General features: G+C 41.2%; 1 long non-coding RNA gene across 1 annotated transcript in view; it reads right to left on the bottom strand.

Annotated features, from left to right (window-relative positions):
* Window positions 1-21,710: 21,710 nt before the first annotated feature.
* LOC122120771 overlaps window positions 21,711-26,419 on the bottom strand; it is a 42,629-nt gene continuing 37,920 nt past the window's right edge. Inside the window, exons 4-5 of the long non-coding RNA XR_006149791.1 lie at window positions 25,014-25,237; window positions 21,711-23,528 (exon numbers count right to left, since the gene is read on the bottom strand). This is a non-coding gene — a long non-coding RNA (uncharacterized LOC122120771). The remainder of the gene's footprint in view (window positions 23,529-25,013; window positions 25,238-26,419) is intronic.

Here is a 26,419-nt window from a genome sequence, read left to right as displayed (position 1 = left end):
GGATCTTCTTGACATTTGATGAAGTTTATCTGAAGGGCATTGAAATCACAGAGAAGCTTTTGAAAATTTCTGCCCATGCTCCTAAGAGCATAAGACTAAAAAGATATTTATTTACTTACTTATTTACTGAGTCTCAAGGCTGGAACTCAGGGCCTGGGTCCTGTCCCTGAGTTTTCATGCTCAAGCAAGTGCTCTACCACTTGAGCCATGGCTCCACTTCCAGCTTTTGGTGGTTAATTGGAGATAAGAGTTTCATGGACTTTGCTACTTGTGCTGGCTTTGAACCATGATCCTCAGATCTCAGCCACCTGAGTTTTAACTAGGATTACAGGCCTGAGCCACCACTGCCTGGCTTCCAAAAAGTCTTTATGACCCTAGCATGGGCTTGGGGACAGCCAGCCGCTGTCCCTGTGGGCCAGGACAAGACCTGGGTGGGAAGTCCAGGAACTTGGAACTCTAAGGATAGAGAATGACTGACCTGTCTCTTCACCTACCTTCTGAGATCTTCCAGAGTGGAGGCCACCATGTCTGTTTCCATTTCTTTTGGGCCTGGCACAATTTCTAACACCAATTCATAACATCAAAGATCAAGACAAATTCTGGACCTTTGGTTAATTAGGCTCCAATGAGTTTTAAGTGATAGCAAACCAACTCGTGACCACTGAAGTATAAAATAATTTATTGAAGCAATTGTAGTAGTTTGGAAAGCCAAAACCAACATTGGGAAAGGAAACCCTCACGCAGCAGAGGATCTCAGGAAGGCTGTCCCCATGGCCCCTCTAGGGACCACTGACCCTTGACCTCAGCATCCTGGCTACCACTGCCTCTGCTTCTCTGGTTTGTCTTGGGTTTGTTCTCTCTTCCTGCAGGTGAGCTGTGACAGGCAGTAAGCATGAATGACTGGTGGTTCCCAAAAGTTCTGTGTCCTCCAAGCTCATGTAATAGACTCCATCCAAAAGAAGGACACTGGCTAGGCCAGGATGAACAGTTGGGTCTGCAGTGGTACACCTCAGGGCTGGGCCTGTTAGCCCTGGGCATCAGGAAGTGTCTTTGAGGAATAGTACCTTTGTTCCCATCACAGGATCCATCGCTGGTATCTGGACTTCCTGGCTCCTCACAGGCACTCTACATTCAGCAATGGGCGCAAGGGTGGAGGAGAATTCCAAGGAAGTTACAGAGAGGGAAACTGGGTGTCCCACCATGCCTGGGAAGGGGGCTTTTATTTTGCTCAAAACTAGTGCTTTACCACTTGAGCCATGCCGTCAGCCCAGCTTTGGGCTGGTTCATTGGAGATGGAGTCTTTTAGACTTTTCTACCCAGCCAAATTGACTTCAAACTGAAATCCTCCAGATTTCAGCTTCCTGAGTAGCTAGGATTACAGGCATGAGCCATTGGCACCAGGCTCCAAGTAAATGTATAAGCAAAAAGCTTAAGCATCCTACCAAGGACAAGGATGCTTAGTATCTCATGCTATTTGTTTTATCTTTCTCTATATGCTTTATCATGTTTATTCCTTGTTTTCTTACTCATTGTTTTGTGGAAACACTGGCATTTAATTACAAGGTACCAGGCCAGTAAGTACTGTGGGTTTACCTGTTTCCCCTGAACCATTTGACTTCATATTAAAAGGCAGGATCAGTGGTAAAAGCAGGTGGCCTTAGCCTTCAACATGAGAGTTGCAGAGAGGAATATGGAAAGGCCCACACTCCACCAGGGCCATCCCTGCTCCTAGTAAGCTCTATTCTGGAATGTGGAAATGGCTTCCTAGAGACAGTATCTCTCTCCCCACCCCCGCCCCTGCCTTTCGCAGGGCTCTCTGTGTCCTCTTTTCTTGAGTCTGTTTTGACTCTGTCATTCTGAAACTTCTGCTTGCTGCTTCCTTTCCATGCTCCCTTTTCCATATCTGAAAGCATTGTCATGTTTTGGCCAACGGAAATTGGAAGAGTGTGTCAGGGTAGCAGAGAGAGATAAAAAACGGTCTCAGATGCTGTGGAGCCCAGAGCAAACCAGAGGCCAGTTTGGATGAAGGCTGTGTTGGACCAGCCTGATAGTCTCCACCTTCCCGAGTATCCTGCCCAGCCACGTGTATCCTTCTGTATGTCCTGATACTGCCTCTTAGGCCTCCCACAGGATTTCTATCTTTCACAGTCTTTGTGGATTTCTCTCTCCTCCTCCTCCCTCCTCCTCCTCCCTCTTCTTCCTCCTTCCTCCTCCCTCCTTCTCCTCCTCCTCTTCCTTCTGCTTCCAGTCCTGGGGTTGAACTCAGGACCTGGGGACTGTCCATGAGCTTTTGATCAAGGCTAGCATTCTACTGTGACACAATTGAACCCAGGGTTTCATGCATGCTAGGCAAGCACTAAGCCACATTCCCAGCCCCTCTGTCTGCTTTATTTTTTATTTTTTTATTTTTTTTTGGGTCCGGTCATGGGGCCTGAACTCTGGGCCTGGGCGCTGTCCCTCAGCTCTTCAGCTCAAGGCTAGCGCTCTACCACTTGAGCCACAGCGCCACTTCCGGCTTTTCTTCTTTTTGCTTATATGGTGCTGAGGAATCAAACCCAGGGCCTCAGGCATGCAAGGCAAGCGCTCTACCACTGAGCCACCTTCCCAGCCCCTCTGTCTGCTTTTATCTTTTCCAGTCTGCTTGTTTCTATGGCTTTCCTCCTCTTTCTCATCTTCCCCATACCCTCCTCATAGTCACACAATGTTGAACTTGGAGAAGCAGGAAGAGGATATGCCATTTGGCACTAAATGCTCTTTTGTTAAAAATGTTCTCATCTAGATGCCATCTGTGGGGCCTTTCAAAACAAAACAGAATGTGACTCTCAAGAATAATATTGGCAAAAATGCATGAAGTAAAGCACATAAACCACTCCGTAATTTTGTTTGTTTCCATTTGTGGGCAAGTGTTTGTGGCATAACTGGGTACAATTTCCCCCAGCAGGACACTTGATTTCCCACACTGCTCTTCTGTTTCCACACACACTTCCTGAAAGGATGGGAGTCTGTGTCAGTGAAGGTGTCAGGAAGATGTGGGTGTGGTATTTCTAGAGGTCTGCTGAACAATCTGCTACCCATGCACCTGAGAGTGGTAAATGCTGGGTTGGCAGCATCTGGATTCAGTGCCATGTGACTTGTCCCCTGTTTTCCAAGAGGAACCTCAAGAGGGAGTCCTTTGTATTACAAGTGATGTTTGTTTGTATTCTGATGCTGAGGATGCAAAACCCAGGGCCAGGTACAGGCCACACCCAGCGGCATCCCAAGAGAGAACACTTTGTTAAGGCAAATTGCTTAGGTTCACTGCACATGGTGTTGCAGAAACATCATTTTTCAATTGAAAGCAATCAACATACATTGGGAACTCGTCTATCCCCCTATCGTGCAAGGCCTGTACAGAGCATGCCCAGATGGCTTAGGATATCAGACACACAGGCAAGCAAAGACAGACATAGAGAAAGTGAGGAGACTTGGAGAAGAATTGTTCCATTCCACAGGGGTGGGATGAGGCAAACAAGGTCTTGAAAAATGTAAAGGACTTTGTGCCAAAGGGAGACAAGGACTGGAGATGTAGCTTCAGTGGTAGAACACTTGCCTAGCAAGCACAAGGCCCTGAGTTCAAACCTCAGTATTGCCAAAACAGTGGAGGGAAGAGGGTAGCAAGGAGACTCATGCTGGGGACCACATACAAGCGTGAGTGCAGACTGGACTATTCCAGGGCAGTGGAAATTATAGCTAAATCTATAGCATGGAGCTCTTGGGAGGGAGGTTGGGGGGTCTTCCTGGGAACCTGAGGAGCTTTCACTAGGTAACAAGAACCACTAATGTTTCCTCTGCTCTGTGTTCAGTGCAGAGTGGCACTCAAAGGCCCATGTACAGGATGGACCTGGGAGATGCTATGGGCCTTTGAAGGTTCTTAGGTCATTGGGAATATTGATGCCAGAGCTGGTCCTATTGCTCTGAACTTCCTGGCTGGTAGTTTAGCATTTATCACATGCTGCACCATGATGTGCTATGGTTGCCAGAGGCCCCAGAACCACCCAGAGACCATGGACTTCCAAAACCATGAACCAAAACAGCCCTTCTTCCCTTTCCGTGTTGACTATCCCAGACATTTCTTCATAGGCAAGGGGGCGGGGAAAGCTGATCAACTCATCCACTCTGCGTTCTGAAGTCAGCACAGACCAAGTTCTTGCCGTGGGCTGACTAGAAATGAGCATGTCTTTGTACACTTGCCCTGTAAGTAGAAAATGAAGGGATTTGAGGTTAGAGAAACAGGTTCAGTTCCCAAACTCTACCTAGCCAAACATTACATAAAATCATCCTGTGGGCACCACTACTCCTGTCCTCCATTTTTCCATCCCTCCTTTCCTCCCTCCCCCTGTTCTTCCCCCTTCTTTCCTCTCGTTTCCTGCTCTCCTTTATTCTATCTTCACTACTTCCCAGAGAACAAAACCTTGCCTTGAAGCGCCATCAAGGGCATACCCTACTCAGGTCATCCCCGTGACCTCCTTATACTTCTACCTCTGCCCTTGCCCAGAGCCAAGCCAGATGTCAGGCTTAGCACATGACTGAGTCCCCACAAGGAACCCATTAATGGAGAAGCACTGGGGACCCATACAGACTCAATTGAGGAGCGCTGGGAGGCAGATTAAGATGTTTACACCAGACATTCCACAGAAGAGAACATAAAAAAATAAAAAACTTCCATTGGGCATTACTGTGCTTTAAAGCTACTTCCTGCAGTAGAGTCGCTGGACATTAGCTTCATTTTCCTTCCTTTTACACAGCATCCACAAGCTCCCCTCTTCTCCCTTTCCTCCTATTGGAAGAACTTCCTTCCAGTCTTGCTGCAGACACAAACTGTAGTTTATGTCACCCCATCAACATGGTAAACAAACCAGAGACCCATAGATGTGGCCACCTAATAGGGCCATTCATTTATGATTTGAGGACTTAGAAGAATAAGACAAGATCTGCATGGGTTACTTTAATTCAGAGCTTGATGAAAATGATCATGTGCTATTTTGATACAGAGAGCCATACTTGATGGCTAGAAGCAGGTATAAATTTGATACAGAGAGCAGTACTTGATGGCTAGAAGCATGTATAAGCTGATGCAATCACTATAGCTCACCTCCAGTCAGCTCTAAGGGCCAGGTAAGAGGTCATTGCTCTTAATGTCCAGACTCTACTCACGGTGTGGCTGGTGCCTCCCTGAGTAGCTTGCAAGCGGTCTAATTCCCTTCCTTTCTTCTCTTCCTGGTCATATCCCTCACAACAGGGAGGAAAAGCTCCTTCCCATCCTATTATGCTTTCCACAGTCCTTTCCGGTTGCTTGTTAGCATCCAGAATGGCTTGTAACGCTGCAGCCTGCCCACTGCCACCCCAGTTTCTGCTGTTTGTAATGATCCTGGCAGATGTGTTCTAGGTATCAGAGTTCTGCTGGCTGTGGTGACAAGGTGGGGGTGGGAGATTAACTTCAAACAAAAATTTGATCCCCTAATGGTGCTATGTCCTGGCACTACAGAGAAGCATCATTAAATTCCACCCTCCTCCATGGCAGCAGATTTAGATATTATTCTGCAATAACTCTCTACTACATACTCCAGGGATTACATAAACTGCCTAACCTGGATTCTGAGTCTCTGTGTATCCATATGTAGAATGGTGATAATAATTTAGACTTCCAGTGTTATGAGGAGGAGTATGGTCAGGTTAGACACCCTTGATTATGTTACGCATTATGAGTATGTCTTGGCAGCTAATAAGTCTTTACATCTATTTCTTTCCTACAGATTCTTCTCCACAAATACTAATTGATATGACACCACCATAAATTGCAAGATTCATCTAGAAAACAAAGGAATAATATAATAAAATACCAAATATTTGTGAAACAAGTGATACATATTATTTATGAAATCTGATTTAAAACTAGAAAGGAATTGGGAGAAATAATGAGGAGACTACAGAGATATCTTTGAAGAAATACAGGTATTCATCATCCAACTGTCTGGATTCTAAATGACAGTGTATTAACTGGATAAAGAAAAAGAATATACAGGTCTTTATTCTACTCTGGGAATCGCTGGTTCTGTCTAGAGAAAAAAAACTTGCCAGATTCTCATTACGTTGGTGGCTTTGCTGCAATCAGAACAGAGAACCTCCCATGACACATCCAGGATCACCTCCATGCAGCACCGTGCACACCTTCTAAACAGAAGGCTGGACTGTTCATCATGGTCTTTTGTTTTTCCTTTTTTTTTTTTTTTCTGTCAGTAGCAGGGCTTGAATTCAGGCCCTGAACTCTTTCACTCAAGAATAGCACTTTACAACATTGAGACACAGCACCACTTCTGTTTTTTCTAGTCATTAATTGGACATAACAGTCTCAAGGACTTTCCTGCCCAGGTAGCATTGAACTGGGATTCTCAGCTTTCAGCCTCTTGAGTAGCTAAGATTACAGGCATAAGCCACCAGCACCAGGCTCATTATGTATTTAATTTCAACATTTTCTTTCCAAGCAATGATGTGAAAGGAACTCTGTGAATTTTTTTATTTTACTTTTGTTGTGGGTCCTGGGACTTGAACTCTGGGGTTGGACGCTGTCCGTGAGCTCTTCAGTTGAAGGCTAGCTGTCTACCACTTAAGCCACAGCCCCACTTCCGGCTTTTTCTACTTATGTGGTGCTGAGGAATTGAACCCAGGGCCTCATGCATGCAAGGCAAGCACTCTACCACTGAACCACCTTCCCAGCCCCTCTGAATGAATTTGAATTTAGTTTGGATCACTTAGAAGGAAGGTGACCATGGCCAACTTTCAGGTTATGTTTCGCAGTAACTCTGCAGGATAGTTCTTATCCCATGAAAAGTTGTACAGCAACTAGAATCAGGCCTCTGATTCTTTTGTTGTTGTTGTTCCAGTCCTAGGGCTCAGGGCCTGGGGGCTGTCCTTGAGCTACTTTGACTCAAGACTGGCGCTCAACCTCTTGAGCCACAGTGCCACTTCCAGCCTTTTTTGAGTAGTTTATTGGAGATAAAGGTCTCACAGATTTTCCTGCCCCAGCTGGCTTCAAACCTTGCTCCTCATATCTCAGTCCCTCCTGAGTAGCTAGGATTACAGGCCTGAGTCACCAGCACCTAGCTTAGGCCACTCGATCTTGATTTCAATCAGTCACTATCAAATTTAGATTCTGCCTTGATCTTGCAAATCTGTCCAAACATCAATTTTCTCTTTGGCAAATTTGGTGCCTTACCTGGCTTCAACATTTCCTAGATGGACCTGTACACTTAGCTTTGGTATTCTTTTCATAATATGCTAATTAAATGTCCACACTGTGTGTGTGTGTGTTTGTGTGTATACATGCATGTGGGTGCACTCACCAGTCCTGGAGCTTGAATTCAGGGCCTGGGTGCTGTCCCTGAGCTTTTGTGCTCAAGGCTAGCACTCTACCACTGAGCCACAGCTCCCCTTCTGGCTTTTTGGTGATAAACTGTAGATAAGAGTCTCATGGACTTACCTGCCTAGACTGGCTTCAAACTGTGATCTACAGATCTCAGCCTCTTGTGTAGGTAGGATTACAGATGTGAGCCACCAGCGACCAGCAAGTGTACACATTTCATGTCAAGTGTGTGTATGTATGAATACACATGTGTGAAGCTGCAAAGGGATTTGACTTGTGAGCAACAATGAAATTTGACAGTTGTTTGGGAATACCTGATCACAGCGGTGAATCCTCTGGACCCTCCCATGTTATCTACCAGTGTTCTAACTCATCCCTGGATGTGGAAGAGAGTTAAGACTCCTCACCTGTTGTGAACACAGCATCCAGTAGCAAACACTGCCAAATTTGAGCAGAAGTTAGCTGGCATTCTGAGTCATTGCCTAAGGCAAGGAATAGATTCAGTAGCCTCTGCAAGAGGGGGTGAACTCAAGAGTGCACCCTAGCCCAGGAGTGGCATCTGCCACAAGAGGGGGTGTACTCAGTAAAGTGCATCCTGGCCCCAGAGTGGCACACAGATGCCCCCCATCCCTTATCCTCTACAAACCCAACACAATATGAGTCAACAAGCCTACTGTAAGAACCCAACTTCAAAACTACTAGAGGAAAACATAGCCATAACACTCAAAGACATAGATCTTTCTGAACAGGAATCTCCAGTATTTCAGGAAAGAAGAGTAAGAATTGACCAATGAGATTGCATCAAATTAAGGAAACTTCCATGCCCTGAAGGGAAAAAACAAGTCTTTTGTTGTTCATGGTGCCTGAACTCTGGGCCTGGGCGCTGTCCCTCAGCTCTTCAGCTCAAGGCAAGTGCTCTACCTCTTTTTTTTATTTTTTCGTCTGTCATGGGCCTTGAACTCTGGGCCTGGGTGCTGTCCCTCAGCTCTTCAACTCAAGGCAAGCGTTCTACCACTTGAGCTACAGCGCCACTTCCGGTTTTCTGGTGGTTTATTGGAGATAGGAGTCTCACGGTCTCTCCTACTGGGGCTGGCTTTGAACCGCGATCCTCAGATCTCAGCTTCCTGAGTAGCTACAGGATTACAGGCGTGAGCCACCAGTGCCCGGCTCAAGTGCTCTACCTCTTGAGCCACAGCGCCACTGCTAGTTTTCTGGTGGTTAATTGGAAATAAAGAGTCTCATGGACTTTCCTGCCTGGGCTTGTTTTGAACTGCAATCCTCAGATCTCAGTCTCTTGAGTAGCTAGGATTACAGGTGTGAGCCACTGGCACCCAGCCAAAAGGAAGTCATTTGAATGAAAAGACAATTGAGAAAATAAAAGAAAACCTTTGCAAGTGATTTATATATCCAGAATATATAAAGAGCTAAAACCCGTAAGCAACAAAAGCCGAATAAACCTGTCAGTGGACCAATGACTTTAATTTAGACAGTTCTAAAAATGTGGACAAATGGCAAGTAAATGCATCCATAGCCATAAAGGAAATGCAAATCACAGCCCCAGAATGGGAATCATTATAAAACAAGTCTTGGTGAGGATTCAGGCAAAAAACAAAAAGGAGCCCTGATATACTGCTGGTGGGGGATGTAAATTAGTGCAGGCACTATGGAAGTAAGTATGGAGGTTTCTTAAAAAAACAAAACAAAACTAAAGATAGAACTATAATGGAATCTCTGTCTTCAACTCCTGGGCATAAAACCAAAGGCGTATAATAATAGAGATACACCTAAGTTACTTCCACTCTATTCGAGAGAGCTAAGCCATGAAATCAATCATTGTGCCCAACTCCTGAGTGGAGAAATCAAGCCCTCTAATAATCATAATGAAGTGTTACCCAGCTATAAAGAAGAATGAAATTATGTCATTCACAGGAAAGAATGGGAGGAACTGGTGATGGCCATCCTGAATGAGATAAGTTCAGAAAGACAAATGCCATCTTTCCCCTATCTTGGTCTAAATATGATTGCTATTATGGTTAGTAATAATAATACTATACAATTGTCAAAGAGGGAGACTTTAGGGGTGGAACTAGTTGGAAGGGGAGGGAAAGATGATGGAGAAGAATTTGATTGAAGTGTGGCATATATAAAATTAATATGATAAAGCCCACTAGAAACTTCAGAAAAAAGGTGGAGGGCAAGGAGGAAAGGGAGTTCAGGAAAAGGGGTAAAAATTTGGCCCAAGTGCAAATTTATACATATGTAGAAATATCACAAGGAAACCTTCTTGTCCAATTAAGTTATACCAGTTAAAAAGATCAGTGTTAACCAAATGCAAAACAGAACACAAATCAAACATTATGTAATGTATCTGCAGAAGATCATTACTAAAATTATTCATCTGTATTGATAATTTTCCATCCAAAACTGATCAATTATTATTTAATTGGTAGTCTACATTAAAAAATTTCTTCATTTGGATTTTTGAGTTTGTTTGTCCTGATGTTTCATACCAACTTGCCATGAACTTTGCAGGTGTGTGAACAATAAGAGAACAGGGCTGTGGATTTTAAATATATCTTCAAAGTACAGTCAGCCCTTTAAAGAAAACTACTACATTATTGTAAATAGGTATCTTTTCTCAACTGTAGTACAATTAAAGAGTATTTTTTAACAAGCAAGCAAAGATAAACAGTGAAGAAAGAGATGGAATAACTGAAATATAGAAGCAGAAACTAAGCAGGAATCACTTGAAACTTGAAGAGAACTAAAAGTATGGGACAAGAGAGGAGTGGAGGGGAAAAGAAAATAGCCTTGAATCCACTGCTTCCATGTTGATGAGAAATCAAGTGATGACGTGACAGCACCCTCACTGAGAAAACACGAGGCTCTTGCCAAACAGCGAAAAGACCCCATGTGAAATCCTATACAGCTCCCTTGTGCTGAAAAGCAACCTTTAGTGGCAATGTTTCATAGCAGTTTATACAAAATAAACCATGAGTTGACCAGAGGAAAAGAAAGCTCACTTTATTTATTTATTTTTTTTAATTTTATTTTATTTTACTTGAGAACATACTGTACAGAGGGGTTACAATTACATGGGCAGGATAATGCATACATTTCTTACTAAGCATTGCAGCCTCCTCCTTTGTTTACCCTTCACCTCCCTTCCCAGCCTCCCCCTCCCTCCCACCCAATCATACGCCCCCCCCCACCGACATTGTAAAGCTGGTTTTGACATGACATTTTGTACTTCTCATTGTTGCAACAGGTCCACCTGAATCCTTAAACGACTTGTTTGTCCCCATCTCCTCCACATGTTATACTGACATCAAATATAGTGAAAGCGGGGGTTACACTGTGGGGGAGGGACATACAAAGAAACAAAGAAATAATCTTATAAATGCGTTAGAAACACATGCATGAAAGAAACAAAAACATTAAAATACATATTTGAGGTTTTGTTTTCCTAACATCACATTATCTGACTTTTTCCGCTTGACTCATACCTATACTAGATATTGCAAATAAGGGAAACCATGGGACCTATGTTTCTTTGGGCCTGGCTTACTTCACTTAATATAATTTTTTCCAAGCCTTTCCATTTCCTAACAAATGGGGAAATGTCATTCTTTCTGTTGGAGGCATAGAAATCCATTGTGTATATATACCACATCTTCTCGATCCATTCATCTACTGAGGGGCATCTGGGTTGGTTCCATGTCTTAGCTATGGTAAATAATGCTGCAATAAACATAGTTGTGCTGGTAGCTTTAGTGTGGCCTTTTTTGTGATCATTTGGGTAAATGCCCAAAAGTGGGATTGCTGGGTCATTGGGGAGCTCTATGTGGAGTCTTTTGAGGAACCTCCATACTGCTTTCCAAAGTGGTTGAACAAGTTTACATTCCCACCAACAATGAAGTAAGGTTCCTTTCTGTCCACATCCCCTCCAGCATCTGTTGTTGTTAGAGTTCTTGATTTTTGCTGTTCTAACTGGAGTGAGGTGATATCTCAATGTTGTTTTGATTTGCATTTCTTTTATGGCTAGGGATGTTGAACATTTCTTCATGTGTCTATTGGCCATCCTTCTTTCTTCTTCAGAGAAGCTTCTCTTTAAGTCTTTCGCCCACTTACTTATTGGGCAGTTGTTTCTTTGAGGATTTGTTGCTGGGTGGTTTAATTTTTTGAGTTCCAAGTATATTTTAGATATGAGACCCTTGTCCGTTGTATGGCTAGTAAAGATCTTCTCCCAGTCCGTGGGCTTTCTATTGATCTTGCTAGCTATGTCATTTGCCCTGCAGAAGCTCTGCAACCTTATACAATCCCATTTGTCCAGCCTTTCTTTGATTTGTTGTGTTTCCGGGTCTCTATTCAGAAAATTTCGGCCTGAGCCAAGGAGACCCAGGGTTTCTCCTATTCCATCCTGTAATGTTTTCAGAGTGTCTGCTTTGAGTTCAAGGTCTTTGATCCATTTGGAGTTGATTCTGGTGCAGGGTGATATATAAGGATCTAGCTTTAGTTTTCTACATGTAGTTAACCAGTTTTGCCAGCCCCATTCACTGAAGAGGCTGTCTGTCTTCCATTCTATTGTTTTAGCTCCCTTATCGAAGATTAGATGGCTATAGGTCTGTAGTTTCATTTCTGGGTTTTCAATTCTATTCCATTGGTCCTGAGGTCTGTTCTTATGCCAATACCAAGCTGTTTTGATTACTATGGCTTTAGAGTTTGAAATTTGGTATTGATATTCCTCCAGCCGTGTTCTTTCCGTTGAGGAGCGTTTTTGCTATTCGTGGTCTTTTATTGTTCCATATGAATTTTTGGATTGCCTCTTCTATTTCCTTGAAGAATGAGGGTGGAATTTTGATAGGTATTGCGTTGAATTTGTAGATAGCCTTGGGAAGTATTGCCATTTTCACGATGTTAATCTTTCCAATCCAGGAGCATGGGAGGTTTTGCCATTTTTTAAGTTCTGTGTTGATTTCCTTTTTCAAGATTTTAAAGTTTTCATCATAGAGGTCCTTCACTTCTTTAGTTAAGTTAATTCCTAGGTATTTTATTTTTTGTGGGGCTATTACAATTGGAGTTGCTTTCCTAATTTCAGCCACACTTTTCTCATTGTTGGCATACAGAAAAGCCATTGATTTTTGGGGGTTAATTTTATAACCTGCTACTTTGCCAAAGTTTTGAATCAGCTTGAGTAATTTGGGAGTGGAGTCTATGGGATTCTTTAAATACAAGATCATGTCATCTGCAAAGAGGGAGAGTTTTATTTCTTCTTTCCCTATTTGGATCCCCTTTATGTCTGCATCTTGTCTTATTGCTGTAGCTAGGCATTCTAATACTAGATTGAAGAGAAGTGGAGAGAGTGGGCATCCTTGTCTTGTTCCTGAGTTAAGAGGAAATGGCTTTAGTTTTTCACCATTGAGTATAATGTTGGCTGTAGGTTTGTCATATACAGCCTTTATTGTATTGAGGAATGTTCCATGGATTCCTAATTTTTCCAAAACCTTCATCATAAAGGGGTGTTGGATCTTGTCGAATGCTTTTTCTGCGTCTATTGAGATAACCATGTGGTTCTTATTCTTGCTCCTGTTGATGTGATGAATAATATTAATTGATTTGCGTATATTGAACCAGCTTTGCAACCCTGAAATGAATCCTGTTTGATCGTGGTGTATGATTTTTTGGATGAATTGTTGAAGTCGGTTGGCCAAAATTTTGTTGAGAAGTTTTGCATCAATGTTCATCAAAGAAATGGGTCTATAGTTCTCTTTCTTTGATGAGTCCCTGCCTGGTTTTGGGATGAGGGTTATGATGGCTTCATAGAATGTGTTCGGTAGTGAGCTTTCTCTTTCAATTTCATTGAAGAGTTGGAGGAGAATTGGTGTGAGCTCTGCTTTGAAGGCCTTGTAAAATTCCGCTGTAAAACCATCTGGTCCTGGACTTTTCTTAGCTGGGAGGTCTCTTATTGCTGTTTCTATTTCAATGCTTGATATGGGCCTGTTAAGATAGTTTACCTCATCTTGGTTTAGTTTTGGCATGTCAATATTTGCTAGGAAGAGGTCCATTTCTGTCAAGTTCTCAAACTTATTAGCATAAAGTTTTGAGAAGTATTCCCTTATAATGTTCTGAATCTTGCTTGTTTCCGTGGTGATGTTTCCATTCTCATCTCTGAGTTTATTAATTTGGGTGTGTTCTCTTCTTTTTCTGATAAGATTTGCTAAGGGTCTGTCAATTTTGTTAAGTTTTTCGAAGAACCAACTCTTTGTTTTGTTGATTCTTTCTATAGTTTTTTTGGATACTAATTCATTTAATTCTGATTTAATTTTGATTATTTCTTTCCGTTTACTGGATTGGGGTTTATCTTGCTGCTCTTTTTCAAGGAGGTTTAGATGTGTCATTAAATTGTTAGTTTCAGATCTCTCCAATTTGTTGATGTAGGAGCTCAGAGCTATAAACTTGCCTCTGAGTACTGCCTTTGCTGTGTCCCAGAGGAGCTGGTATTTTGTGTGTTCATTTTTGTTGAATAGCATGAACATTTGAATTTCCTTTCTAATCTCTTCCATGACCCACTCATGATTCAGCAGTGTGTTGTTCAGCCTCCATGTGATACCGGACTTTCTTTGGTGGCTTTTGGTGTTGAGTTCTAACTTTATTCCCTTGTGGTCAGAGAGAATGCAAGGTATAACTTCAATGTTTCTGAATTTAGACAAGTTTGCTTTGTGGCCTAAAATGTGGTCTATTTTAGAAAACGTTCCATGTGCTGCTGAGAAAAACGTGTATTCTGATGCTGCTGGGTGAAATGTTCGGTAAATGTCTGTTAAGTCTAGTTGATCTATGCAGCTGTTTAGATCTGCGGTTTCTCTGTTGAGTTTTTGCCGAGTTGATCTATCTAGTGGGGAGAGTGGTGTGTTAAAATCCCCAACGATTAATGTCTTTGGAGCTATATGGGATTTGAGGGAAAGTTGTGTTTCTTTGATAAATTTGGGTGCTCCATTGTTTGGCGAATAGATATTTAGAATTGTAATATCCTCCTGAAGGAGAGATCCTTTAATTAGTATGTAGCGACCTTCTTTATCTCTTTTCACGAATTTTAATTTGAAGTCTATTTTATCTGATATTAGGATTGCAACTCCCGCCTGTTTATGGGGTCCGTTTGCTTGGTAGATTTTGTTCCAGCCTTTAACATTGAAAATGTGTTTGTTTTTACGGGCAAGATGTGACTCCTGCAGGCAGCAGATAGAAGGGTCTTGTTTTTTAATCCAACTAGACAGTCTATGTCGCTTAATTGGAGAGTTCAGTCCGTTAACATTAAGAGATAGGACTGAGAGGTATTTGGGAGTTCCTGCCATGTTATCTACCTTCTTGGGGGCTGCGAAAACTGGGTTCTTCCTATGGTTCTTGGATTCTCAGTTTGGGTGCAGTTTCTTGGCCTTTATTGCGGTCTTGTTGGTTTTCTATGTGTAGGACATCTTTAAGAATCTTTTGTAGGGCTGGTTTGGTGGAGATGTATTGTTTCAATTTTTCTTTGCTATGGAAGGTTTTTATTTGGCCTTCAGTTATGAAGGAGAGTTTAGCTGGGTACAGTATTCTTGGTTGATAGTTGTTTGTTTTTAGGGCATGGCATACATCATTCCAGGCTCTTCTTGCTTTGTCTCTGCTGAGAAATCTGAGGTGATTCTAATTGGTTTCCCTTTATAAGTGATTACCCTTTTCTCTCTGACAGCTTTAAGGATCTTTTCCTTGTTCTGAGTTGATCCTGTGTGGATTATAATGTGACGGTGGGATGTCCTATTCTGGTCTGGTCTATTTGGGGTTCTAAAGGCTTCTTGTATCTGGACAGGCCTATCTTTTTGCATGTTTGGGAAGTTCTCTGCTAGGATCCTGTTAAACAGATTTCCTAGACCATTAACTTCTGTTTCTAGGTGTTCCTCTACACCCATTATCCTTAGATTAGGCCTTCTGATGGTGTCTTCCAGGTGTTGGATAGATCTATCATATTTCTTGGACTTGTCTTGGATGGTTGTATGTTCTTTCTCTATAATATCTAGGCTGTCTTCAATCCCTGAGATTCGATCTTCTGCATGGTCTAACCTGCTGTCAAGACTCTCTACTTTGTTTTTTATCTCTTTTCCTTCTAGTTGGTCAGCTTTGATGGCTTCAAGTTCTTTGTTGAAGCTCTGTTTTAGGTCTTGTATGAATTTCTTTACTTCCTTAATTTGGTGTTCAGTGTTTGTCCTCAAATCACTTAGTTGATTGGTTATGGTTTCTTTGGGCTCCCATTCCTTCTGTTGGGTTCCATTCAACATTCCCTTTGTGGTCTCCCTGACTTCCTTCAGCTCTTTGTTAATGGATTCCATGAATGCCTTTAGTGATCTTTGTGTGTTCTCTACCTGGTCTCTCAATTCCTGTATTACTCTTTGATTAGCTTCCTCCCGTTCGTGGGATTCCTGCAGATCTCTTTGAGTGTTCTCAGCCTGCTCACGCCATTCCTCCCTTTCTCTTTGAGTATTCTCAAGTTGTTCACGCAAATCCTGTATCAGTTTTTGAGTAGCTTCCTCACGCTTATGATATTCCTGTATAAACTTCTGGGATGCCTCCTCTCTCTCCCTATCGCGCTCATACAGAGTCCTTTGTACGTTGTCAAACTTTTCATTTATCATGTTTGCCAGCAGTGTTTGTAGAGCTGTTTGGGAACTCTCCTCAGGATTATTCATTATCTGTTCTAACCCCAGATTATCAGGATTGGGAATTGAGATACCCGAATTTGCCATTTTTTTTGTGTTTTTCCGGCTTACTCTGCCCATTTGAGATGAAGATAGCACCAGTTTTGTGTTAGAACACTATCTTAAGGCAACCATCAACCAAAGTTTGCATTTGTACAGTCAATAGTCTACAGATACAATCTAGTTCAACAGATACATCTATTCGACATCAAACAACTATATGTTAAAGGACTTGGAACCGCAGAGAAGAATTTGGAAAACCAGAAATTATTAGGGTTAGGGAGAGATGTGGGTAAAAAATAGGAATAGATTGGTGTGGGGAGGCACAGGGAGGGTTAACTATGTCCTAATCACAATGCAGGAAATAGGTTGGGTAGGATGTAAGTAGAGAGAGAGAGAAAAAGAAGAAAGGGAAAGGGGAATGAAAAGAGACCAGAAAAAAAAAATAGAAACGTAAAAATTAATGTTATTTTAGAGATTAAAAGACCATCTATTTATAGAGGAATATGAATATGTTGAGAGAAAGGGAGGGACATAGAGGAGATGAGAAAAACTTTAAAAAAATGCTTAAAATATTATATAGGTATAAAGAGGTAGTACTGCTATTAATGAATTTAAGTCTCAGAGGTTTTGAATTGAGTAATAAGTTTGTGGATTAAGTGTGTACACAATGGGGGATAGGGTCTACTGGTTACGGGTTTATCTGAGGATGTGCAGGACAAGAGTTAAGTCACATAAAGATGAACAAAGAGGAAAAGATGGAAAGGATAGGAAAGTGAGAAGAAAAGATCAGAAGTTCAGTAGAGCTAGAAAAAAAAACAAAAAGATAATTAAGAATGAAAGAAAAAGAGAAAGAAGACAAGAAAAGAAAAGAAAATACACATTCACGTATTCCTAAAATAAAAATTATAAGAGGAGAAAAAAAAAAAAGTTAATGGAAAACAATTATTTTTTCAGAAGAGGCAAAAATTAAAGATTAATAAAAGTTTTAGAAAAGCAAAAAAAAATTTATATATATATATATATAAGGTAACAAAAAACAAAAAAAAACAAGACAAGAAAAAGAAAAAAAGAAGAAAAGAAGAAGAAGAAAAAAAAAAGTTCTTTGATTTTTTTTTTTTTTTTTTTTTTTAGGAGGGGTGGGAAGAGTCCTGTATCTCCCTTTTGTCTGTAACCAGAGTCTGGTTGGAGTCTCTGGTCAGCTTGAGGTCCTGTGGCTTGATTGTTTTCTTAAGTCAGTTTGTTGGAACAGGCAGAAAAATGCTCTGCTTTACCCAAGATTTTGAGATCCCCCTCCCAGGTTAGTTTACTGGGAGGGTGATCTGCTTTGAGAATCACAAAAGAGGGGGATGCAGTGATGAGGCTAGGGTCTGGGTAGAGTTGAGGCCTTTCAACGAACAGTAGCTTTTCCCTGGGGCTATTTTGTGAAAAAAAACTCACAGCACCCAGCCTGGAGCCATTCTCAGGGTTTCTGTTTTTCAATTGATTGTGGTGGCTGCTAGAGGGAGGGGCAGCCTCTGGCTCTGGTTACCCAGTGAGGAGAGCCACTCGAATGGCTGGCGCCTGAGCTGGGTGACTTTTCCCTGGATGGAACTGAGTCTGTGAGGTCACTTCGCCGTTAAGTTCTTGTGACCTGCTAAATGACTCGTTTTATTCCAAGGCCTGAGCTGGAGCTAGCCGCTCCTGCGAGCTTTGTCGGTATCCAAGATGGAGATCACCGGTGCTGGGGGGGGGGAGGGGTGGCCTTCCCTCCTCTGCTCCCAGAGAAGGAGTGAGGAAGCGGGGCTTCTACTCACGCGGAGTCTTGGATCCCGGGTCGTCTCTGGTCTGCAAAGTGCAGGATGAAGTTGTCCGTTCCTTGTCGGTTCTTGCTGGTGTTGAGTAGAATCCGCTCGTCCGCTGCGTCAGGCTCCTTCGTCCCGGACTGCGTCTCAGGTATGCCTCCGCGGCGGTGGTCGCCGCTGCAACCCTGCCGCCGCAGCGGCAGCTGCTCAGATGTGTCTGCTTGGCTTCCCCTCTCTTGACTAATTCTCTGTCCTGTGATGGCACACTTGGTGTGATTCTCTGGCTTGGGACTGTTCACTGGAACTCTGAAACTGTTTTCTATGCAAGAGCTTGTTCAGATTCCAGCTTCTCCTCCGCCATCTTCCCGGAACTCCCATTCTTGCTATTCTTTTGGGTCTACTGTTTCAGTCTCCCAAGTGCTAGGACTATAGGCGCATACCACCATGTATCTAGCTCCTGATTATATTTCCTCAGTAATTTCTTTAGCAGTTGCTCCCAATATTTAACTTATCAGATTCTACTTTAGGTTTATGCTAAATTATTTCCAGTGAAACATGGAACTGTTTCTACTATTCTCCTGTTCTCCCTCTTTATGCTCTTACTAGGTTAAATATATTACAGTGTATATACAATAAATTCAAAGGTATGTTGTTATTCTTGCCTTTAAAAGAATACCTTTTATTACAATAGGGATTGCTTTTGGTAGGGAGTGTGGATATGAGAGTGGCACTAGTGGTGTTAAGAGGATTTTTCAAAACAGAACTCCCAACTAAGTGACCAGCACATCAACTCATAATTTCCAAGCCTTTCACTTCAGAACACTTGGACATAAATATAACCGCCAACAACTGAACCTGATATACTGTTTTTCTTTCTCTACCTGCACCTAACACAGTTCTGCCCTTCTGGAAATGAGTTCTGCTTGTTGCACAGAAGAGAGGGCCAACATAAGCAAGGGGAGGAAAAATGTCAAATGACAACAATATTAATAAAAATATTATCTCACCATACAAAGCAACTATTGCTGTTACAAACCTCTACATGAGGTAAGTTCAACATATCAGAAACAGATGCATGATTAGAAATAATACTGAAGGTCTGAGAGGATGGCTGAAGTGGTAAGCACCTGCCTAGCTGAAGACCGAGTTCAAACCCCAGTACCACCACGAAAAACCAAGGGAAAAACTGAATGTGGAAAAATATGGTATTTTTAAGGTTAATTAGTTTTTTTCTTGTTAGTTGCTCTAATTTTCTAACATAATTAAAATAAAAGCAAGCAAAATGGTTTTGTAGTATCTAAAAAAGGACCCCAAAAAACTGAGTTAAAAAGAATTACTGAAAATCTCTTAATTCTCAGAAATTCCCAGGCAATATCAGTTTATAAATACACATGTTGGTATTATATGCAATATTTATTGTATACCTAATGTGTAATATACAGAAAAAACATTTACGTGTCCATAAATCACACTTTTCTCATAAACTAGCCTTCCTTACTACTTAGCACTCTTCCAGCCCTGCTATGAGAAATTTCAAAGAGAACTTAGAATTCTACTCAGACGTCAAACTGCTTAGCACTTCTAAACTGAAGTATCTTACTCCTCCTTGTAGTCCCTCCTCTGTGCTATTTCTGAGTAAATAGCAGAGAAAGTGAGAACAGAGTTCTAACAGCTCTCACATAGGGAAGGGTTGTTGATCCCAAGTCCTGGCCACTGGTTTTACTGCCTAGAAGATGGGTATGTTACAACAAAGGGCTTGAGTCACGGAGCACACAGTGCTCCACAAGGTGCTGATTGAACCCACAGTTACCACATATCCTGAACCTGTTCCTCAGGTATCAGAGCCCTCCCAGGCCAGCTCCCCTTTCCTTCTAGGCACACACACCCATGACCTGATTTTCAAGTGGGCTCTAAAGGCCTCATCCTGGCACTGGTCCTAACTTGGCAGGGAATAGCTCAGACACTTCCTGGCTGGAACCCAGCCTGCACCAAAATGCTCAAGTGCTTCTACATGGATGTCCAAATTCTTCCACCTGAATGGTGTCACAGTTCTTGCAGTTCCTGGAAATTGACTCCTTATGTAACTTATCTTTTCCTTCACTGCCCTCAAACTCCCATCAAACCCTGGTAGCCCTGTTTCCCTGATTTCTGCTTGCTGCCTCAGGTCACCATTTGCCATCTCTGACTAATAATCCAATGGGTGCTGAGATTCCATGCTGTACACAGAGCCTCCTACAGGCCTGGCCCTTCCTGTGCTCCTCCAATCTTAATTTCTCATTCTTGTCTCGGATTTTCCAACCCTGGATTCTCCACTATAAATATCATTGTCAGGGATTCATTTCAGGAGAAAGAATAAGGCTGCAGGGATTTAGTAGATGAGTAAGTGAAAACAAGCAAAATATGCACTATAAACATTTTTTTACAAAACAAGTTCACTTTGTTAAGCTGAAAATATTAAAACCCATCAATACATAATAACACACATGATAATTAAGAAAACTAATTGAAATAGTAACAACATTAATGCTGATCATGACTGGGTATTTGATCATCGATACACTTAATAAATATAGGCATGTGTGTGCATGCATGCACATGCATGTGCATATCATGGGTCACGTTTAGAGCCAAATGTAAATTAGCACAATCCTACAAAGAAGCATACATAAATCAACAATGTGAACAATGGTGTAAAAATTACCATCAGATCAAAATAGCTAAATTTAAACTAGTTTCACAGCCATTTTCCATACAATTATAACGATTAATGTGGATAAATATAATTAACAGATAATATATTTCTTTCTTAAGCATTCTTTCATAATGCCCCTTATCTTTATTCCTAATAATGACCCTTGTCAGAGATAATGAGCCTGAAGTTTAAACAGTAACAAATCTTAAATAGGAAATAATAGAAGGTTCACATTAATCACAGAGTAGCTAGCAAAGGACTTTCCGTCATAATAAACACTTATGTTTCTCTGTTAGATTTACTTTGATACCATCTCACTATTGTTCTATGTCTTACATACAACCTGGTATCAGTTATACTACTTTGTGAGAGCCTAGTTATTTCAGGAAAGTCACCTGACTACAACCCATACCTCCAAATCCTTTGGAATGATAAGTTAAAGTAGAATTATGGAAAACAAGTTACTAAGGAACATTTCCATCAAACAGAAGAGTGATTTTAGCTGTGCTTGGCCAAATTCTACTTATGTACCCAGGATTTAGCTGTCCTATGGCACATATCACTTAATGTACCTAGGATTTAGCTGTCCTAGGCCAAATTCCACTTAATGTACCAAATAACTACAAGAAAAGTATGTTTCCATCCAGTCCATGTTTCTGGGCTCAATTCAGTTTGGAACATTCCTTGCATACCTGTCTCCATAGGGGGAATGGACCTCACCAAGTCATTTATTTTTCCTACCAAGAAGACAACACAGGTTGTGAACTTGTCCCAGTGGTTTAAAGTCAGCTTTAGTCCTGAGCATCAGAAACTTGTCTAACTCTGAGATGAAACAGGAAAGAGCAGGAGCTATAGACAGACAGAAGAGTGTCCTAAGTAATAACATTCCAAGGAACACTCCCTTTAACCACAGCAAAAAACAAAAAAAACAACCTTATCAAGGAGTCTGCAGTGGTAGAACTGCTGACATTTCTATAGACCCAACTACTTTGTGGAGTAACAGAAGCCCTCATCAATGCCTTAGGCCCTTCTTAAGAGGAAGAGCTTTTGTTTTATTTATTTTTCTTTTTTTAATTTAATTTTATTTTATTTGAGAACATACTGTACAGAGGGGTTACAATTACATGGGCAGGATAATGCATACATTTCTTACCAAGCATTTTTGTTTTATTTTTAACCAGCAAATTTGGTGTTACCTGTAGAGTTGGTGTGACAGATACAAATTTTTAAATGTTAAAAAATACAAGCTTCCAAGATAGAAGAGTAATCAAAGTTCTCTAACAATGTCTCAACTTTCATCTCTCCAAGGCTTTTTCCCCTGTCATTTAGTCTACCACAAGTATCAAAAGAACAAAGATGAACATGGCAAGTGAATAGGATTCAAATACATGTGACAACTCTACATCTAGATACCATGTGTTCTTCAACAGATTCAGGCTATGTGGAAATCTATACAAGATGCTGTAAATATAACATACTATACTTTGCATTATTGTGAGAAGACATTTGACCTAAGCAATCTAGATGGTTCCATTTATTTTCCCATCCTCATTCTCTCTAAAATGAAAAAGATGACTAAATCCACCACTTTTTCCTCATCTATCACCACTATTGTATTCTTTTTTTTCTTGAGACAGAGTCTGACAATATAGTCCAGGCTGAGCTCAAACTCAAGGACTTTAGGTCTCAGTGCTAAGATTACAGGCATATACCACCAAGCCCAGTCCTCTGATTTTTTTAACCTAATTCCTATGTTCTTGTAGATCTAAGGACAGACACTATTAGTATTCAGCGCTTGAAAGAAGTATACAGAAAGATCTATGAAATCACAAAATAACAAGTGGTTAGTGCATACAGCAATCTATTAATTGCTTGGTAAGCCAACGCTCCTTTCTAATTTTACCCTCTTCCATTTTGAAAATGCAAAGTCACAAATATAAGAGATAAAAATAATATACTAGATTATAAAGTGTTCATGAAAGTGACTATAAAAATTAAACACACATATACATATATATACTATTTCTGATCAATGAATTCAAACCAAATCCAAAGAACTTCCTAGAAGCAAACTGTGCAAGGTCTTCAAAATAGTATATAAGGCTGAAGCTGTTTCCTATATCTCTCAGATCTTCTACCACTGAGCCACCTTCCCAGCCCGTCTCTCAGATCTTCTGCAGTTGCATTTCTTATTTTCTGCCTTTCAATTCAACAGTTCATTAAACATCTATAATATGTCATACTCAGTTCTTAACACTGAAAATGTAGATAAATTACTAATGGTGCTAATCTGGAGGCACTCACAGTGAAGTTGGAAAGAAGATAATGTACCCATAATTGCAATAAAAGGTGACTGGTTTAACAGTGAAAGAAAACTCAGGGTCAAGTTGCAACACAGAGTGGAAGCATAAAAGACAGCAGGAAAAGGCTTCCAGAGCAAATGAAGTTCAAAACAGTTCTGGAGAAAGAAAAGCATTTAGCCAAGCAGCAGAATACTCAGGCAGAAGCAAGAGCAAGTGCTAGGGCAAAGAGGCATGAAACCAGGGAGTAGGTGGCCAGAAACTCTAAGCAGCTTTGTATTTCTCATGACTAAATGAGATGTAGGAGTGAAAAAAGGGCATAAAGAACTCTGTGTGCCAACAGGGCCTGTGGGTGGCCAGATGCCGCTGGAAGGTCCAAAAAAAGGGACAACCTAGAAAGGTCTTGGTTGTAGATTCCAGGACTGGCCAAAAAAAAGCATCAATAGCTTAATTAATGAATAAACACAATGCACTAATACATAATGATACTACGTACATTGTAAACACAAAATACGAAAATTTTTGAAGAAAAAGAGAGATACAGGCCTTCCTGTATCTTCCCATACCCAGTGCACTACCAGCAGTTTCCTGTAGGGCTCACCCCTCAACTCTGGAATCAATTTTAGAATACTGTAAAAAAAAATACAAAGTAGAGGTAACTGCTCTGGAAAAGGTGCTGAAATACTTTCTTCCCTTTACTACTGCAGATGTTACCACCATGTCCACAGACAATCCATTAAAATTTGAAACAAAAAGTCAGAGAATGGGGAATGCACAAAAAATCATGGAAGCTTTATCCTAGATGGTGACAAGAAGCTACAAAGTGTGAACAACCCAGAAGCCAAATTAATTTTGTTCCTTTTTTATTTAAACGATGTCTCCTAAAATTACTGTGATTTGCAGGTTTGATGCTTTAACTCATGTGTTGTTTCTGGACACAGGAAGGAGCTAGGTAGTCACTAAAAGACTGTCACAGAAATAGCCACTTACCAGCTCACATGGGAGTGTAATGTTGAACAAATAGTAAAGAATGCCCATTTGGTTTATTTTACTACTGATAAACTCCCTGAGGAAAGGGGAAGGCTAGTCAATTTTCTAAACACTCAACCCTTAATTATCTACACCAGTAGATCAGAGAAGAATTCAGAGAAGCCAAAATAAATAATTTTTTTAAAAAAATCAGCTTTGTAAAGAAGACAGATATTTAGACATAGCCTGACATTTCTCCTTAAATTACACAGCAGCCACCAGCCTGAAAATGGTAGAGTGCTGAGGTCAAATACAAGGGCTTTAGAGTCAAGGGAGTGAAATCTAAGGGCTCACTTGGTAATTCACTAGTTATAGAACCTCAAGCAAGTTATTTAACCTCTGTAATTTTCCATTCCCTCGTCTGTAAAATGAGGAAGTTAATACTACTCTGTAGGTCTGTCGAAATCGAGTGATAGAAAGCACAATACTTGGTAAATCCCTAACAAATGTGTATTTAGTAGAGTTTAAGGACTGGATGGGATCAGGAGGGAAAAAGGACCAAAGGGAGAGCTTATAACTATGGTGAAGAGTTTTGTAAGGTGATGTAAAAGTCATTTCAAGGAATGATTGCTGTTATTCTAAAATTAGCTGGGGAACAAGCATGTTTCCTAACTGCTTTTTTTTTTTTTTTTGTTGGTCGTGGGGTTTGAACTCTGGGTCTGGGAACTGTCCCTCAGGTCTTCAGCTCAAAGCGAGCGCTCTACCACTTGAGCTACAGCACCACTTCCGGTTTTCTGGTGGTTTATTGGAGATAGGAGTCTCACGGTCTCTCCTGCCCGGGCTGGCTTTGAACCGCGATCCTCAGATCTCAGCCTCCTGAGTAGCTAGGATTACAGCCACCAGCACTCGGCCCTAACTGGTTTTTTTTTTTTTTGCTTGGCAGGGAGGGGAATGATCTTTTTTAACTGGGTATCTATGATAGGAAAGCAAGAACAGAATGTTGCTTTTTTTTCCATCTAAGAGGGTTTCCCTCCTTGTGTTTCTGAAAACTGAGTTATCTGTCACACAGGTAGAAAACCCTGGCTCTGTGTGACAGAGGCTGGTGGGGCTCTGAGGCCAGTGGAGAAGGCGGAGCTCACACATTACCTGTGCCCAGTGGTTTGTAAACACAATCATGCATGTTTCTGGGTCAACTCCTTGCAGGCTCACTGCAGGCTGGAGTTTGCTTTCTGTCGAAACTGATGACATCATAAACCTTCAATGCTTCTAAGTCATATTTAATGTTCGCACAAACGTGATAGGCAATCATTAACTTTCAAGCATCACATCAGAAATGTAGCTTCTTCTGTTTTCATGGTTACCTTTAGAACCTGTAATGACAACACAAAGTATATCTTGTTATGTTCATATGCTAAGTAAGATGCTGTTAAGTTTAAATCAAAGATAGGTATTATAAAGGAGATGTTTATCCTCAAGTCTTTTTATTTTCTCTTATCTTGCTACTAAACTATGAAGCTCTATTCACATATTAAACAATTGTTGATTTTCTTCTTTCCATAAAACCAAGCACAGTTCCCCATTATTATACTGCATCACTTGAGTCCGGTTTCCATAATTAAACATGATATCAACTGTGTTTGTAGAGTTAAAAAAAAGACAGTAATAAAGAGCCATGAGTTGACAGAAATAAAATGGCTTAAGACTATTTAGAAGAATTATAAAACTGCAGTCAGACTCCTGGGCCCAATGTGGTTGAGGCTTTAGTTGTTTGTTTGTTTTTTTAATTTGAATCAATGACTGTGTAATGAATTGAAAGCATCTCAACTTGTGGTTCTAAACTAGGTGAAAGTTTCTAGCTTTTCTGAAGAATAATAGAATCTTAATAAGTCAGTTAGAAATGATCTGCCAAGCGGGGCTGGGAAGGTGGCTCAGTGGTAGAGTGCTTGTCTTGCATGCATAAAGCCCTTGGTTCAATTCCTCAGCACCACATAAGCAGAAAAAGCAGGAAGTGGTGCTGTAGCTCAAGTGGTCAAGCACTAGCCTTGAGCTGAAGAGCTGAGGGATAGCGCCCAGGCCCAGAGTTCAGGCCCATGACTGACAAAAAAAAAAAAGAAATGATCTACCAAGGGCTGGGAAGGTGGCTCAGTGGTAGGGTGCTTGCCTTACATGCATGAGGCGTTGGGTTCCATTCCTCAGCACCATATAAGCAGAAAAAGCCAGAAGTGGTGCTGTGGCTCAAGTGGTAGAGCGCTAGCCTTGAGCTGAAGAGCTGAGGGGCAGCACCCAGGCCCAGAGTTCAGGCCCCATGACTGACAAGGAAAAAAATAAAATAATGAGCTACCAAAATAAGCTGGTGCTTTTTAGGTGTAAGTACAAAGTAAAATATCTACAAATGAAAGGTGAATTCTGTGGATAAAACATAAAGGAACCCCTTACTACCACAGTCTGGCAGGAGAAAAAGAGGAGTCATGAGCAAACACCAAATACAGCCCAGGTATGTGGTACTCTGACAGAAGCAGAAAGATAGAGGCACTATCTCCCAGGTTCATCAG

Source organism: Dipodomys spectabilis, unplaced genomic scaffold (genome assembly GCF_019054845.1).
Source record: "Dipodomys spectabilis isolate Male_0828 unplaced genomic scaffold, ASM1905484v1 ptg000178l, whole genome shotgun sequence".
In the NCBI taxonomy this organism is placed as follows: Eukaryota; Metazoa; Chordata; class Mammalia; order Rodentia; family Heteromyidae; genus Dipodomys; species Dipodomys spectabilis.
This window is presented reverse-complemented; position numbering and strand designations above follow the sequence as displayed.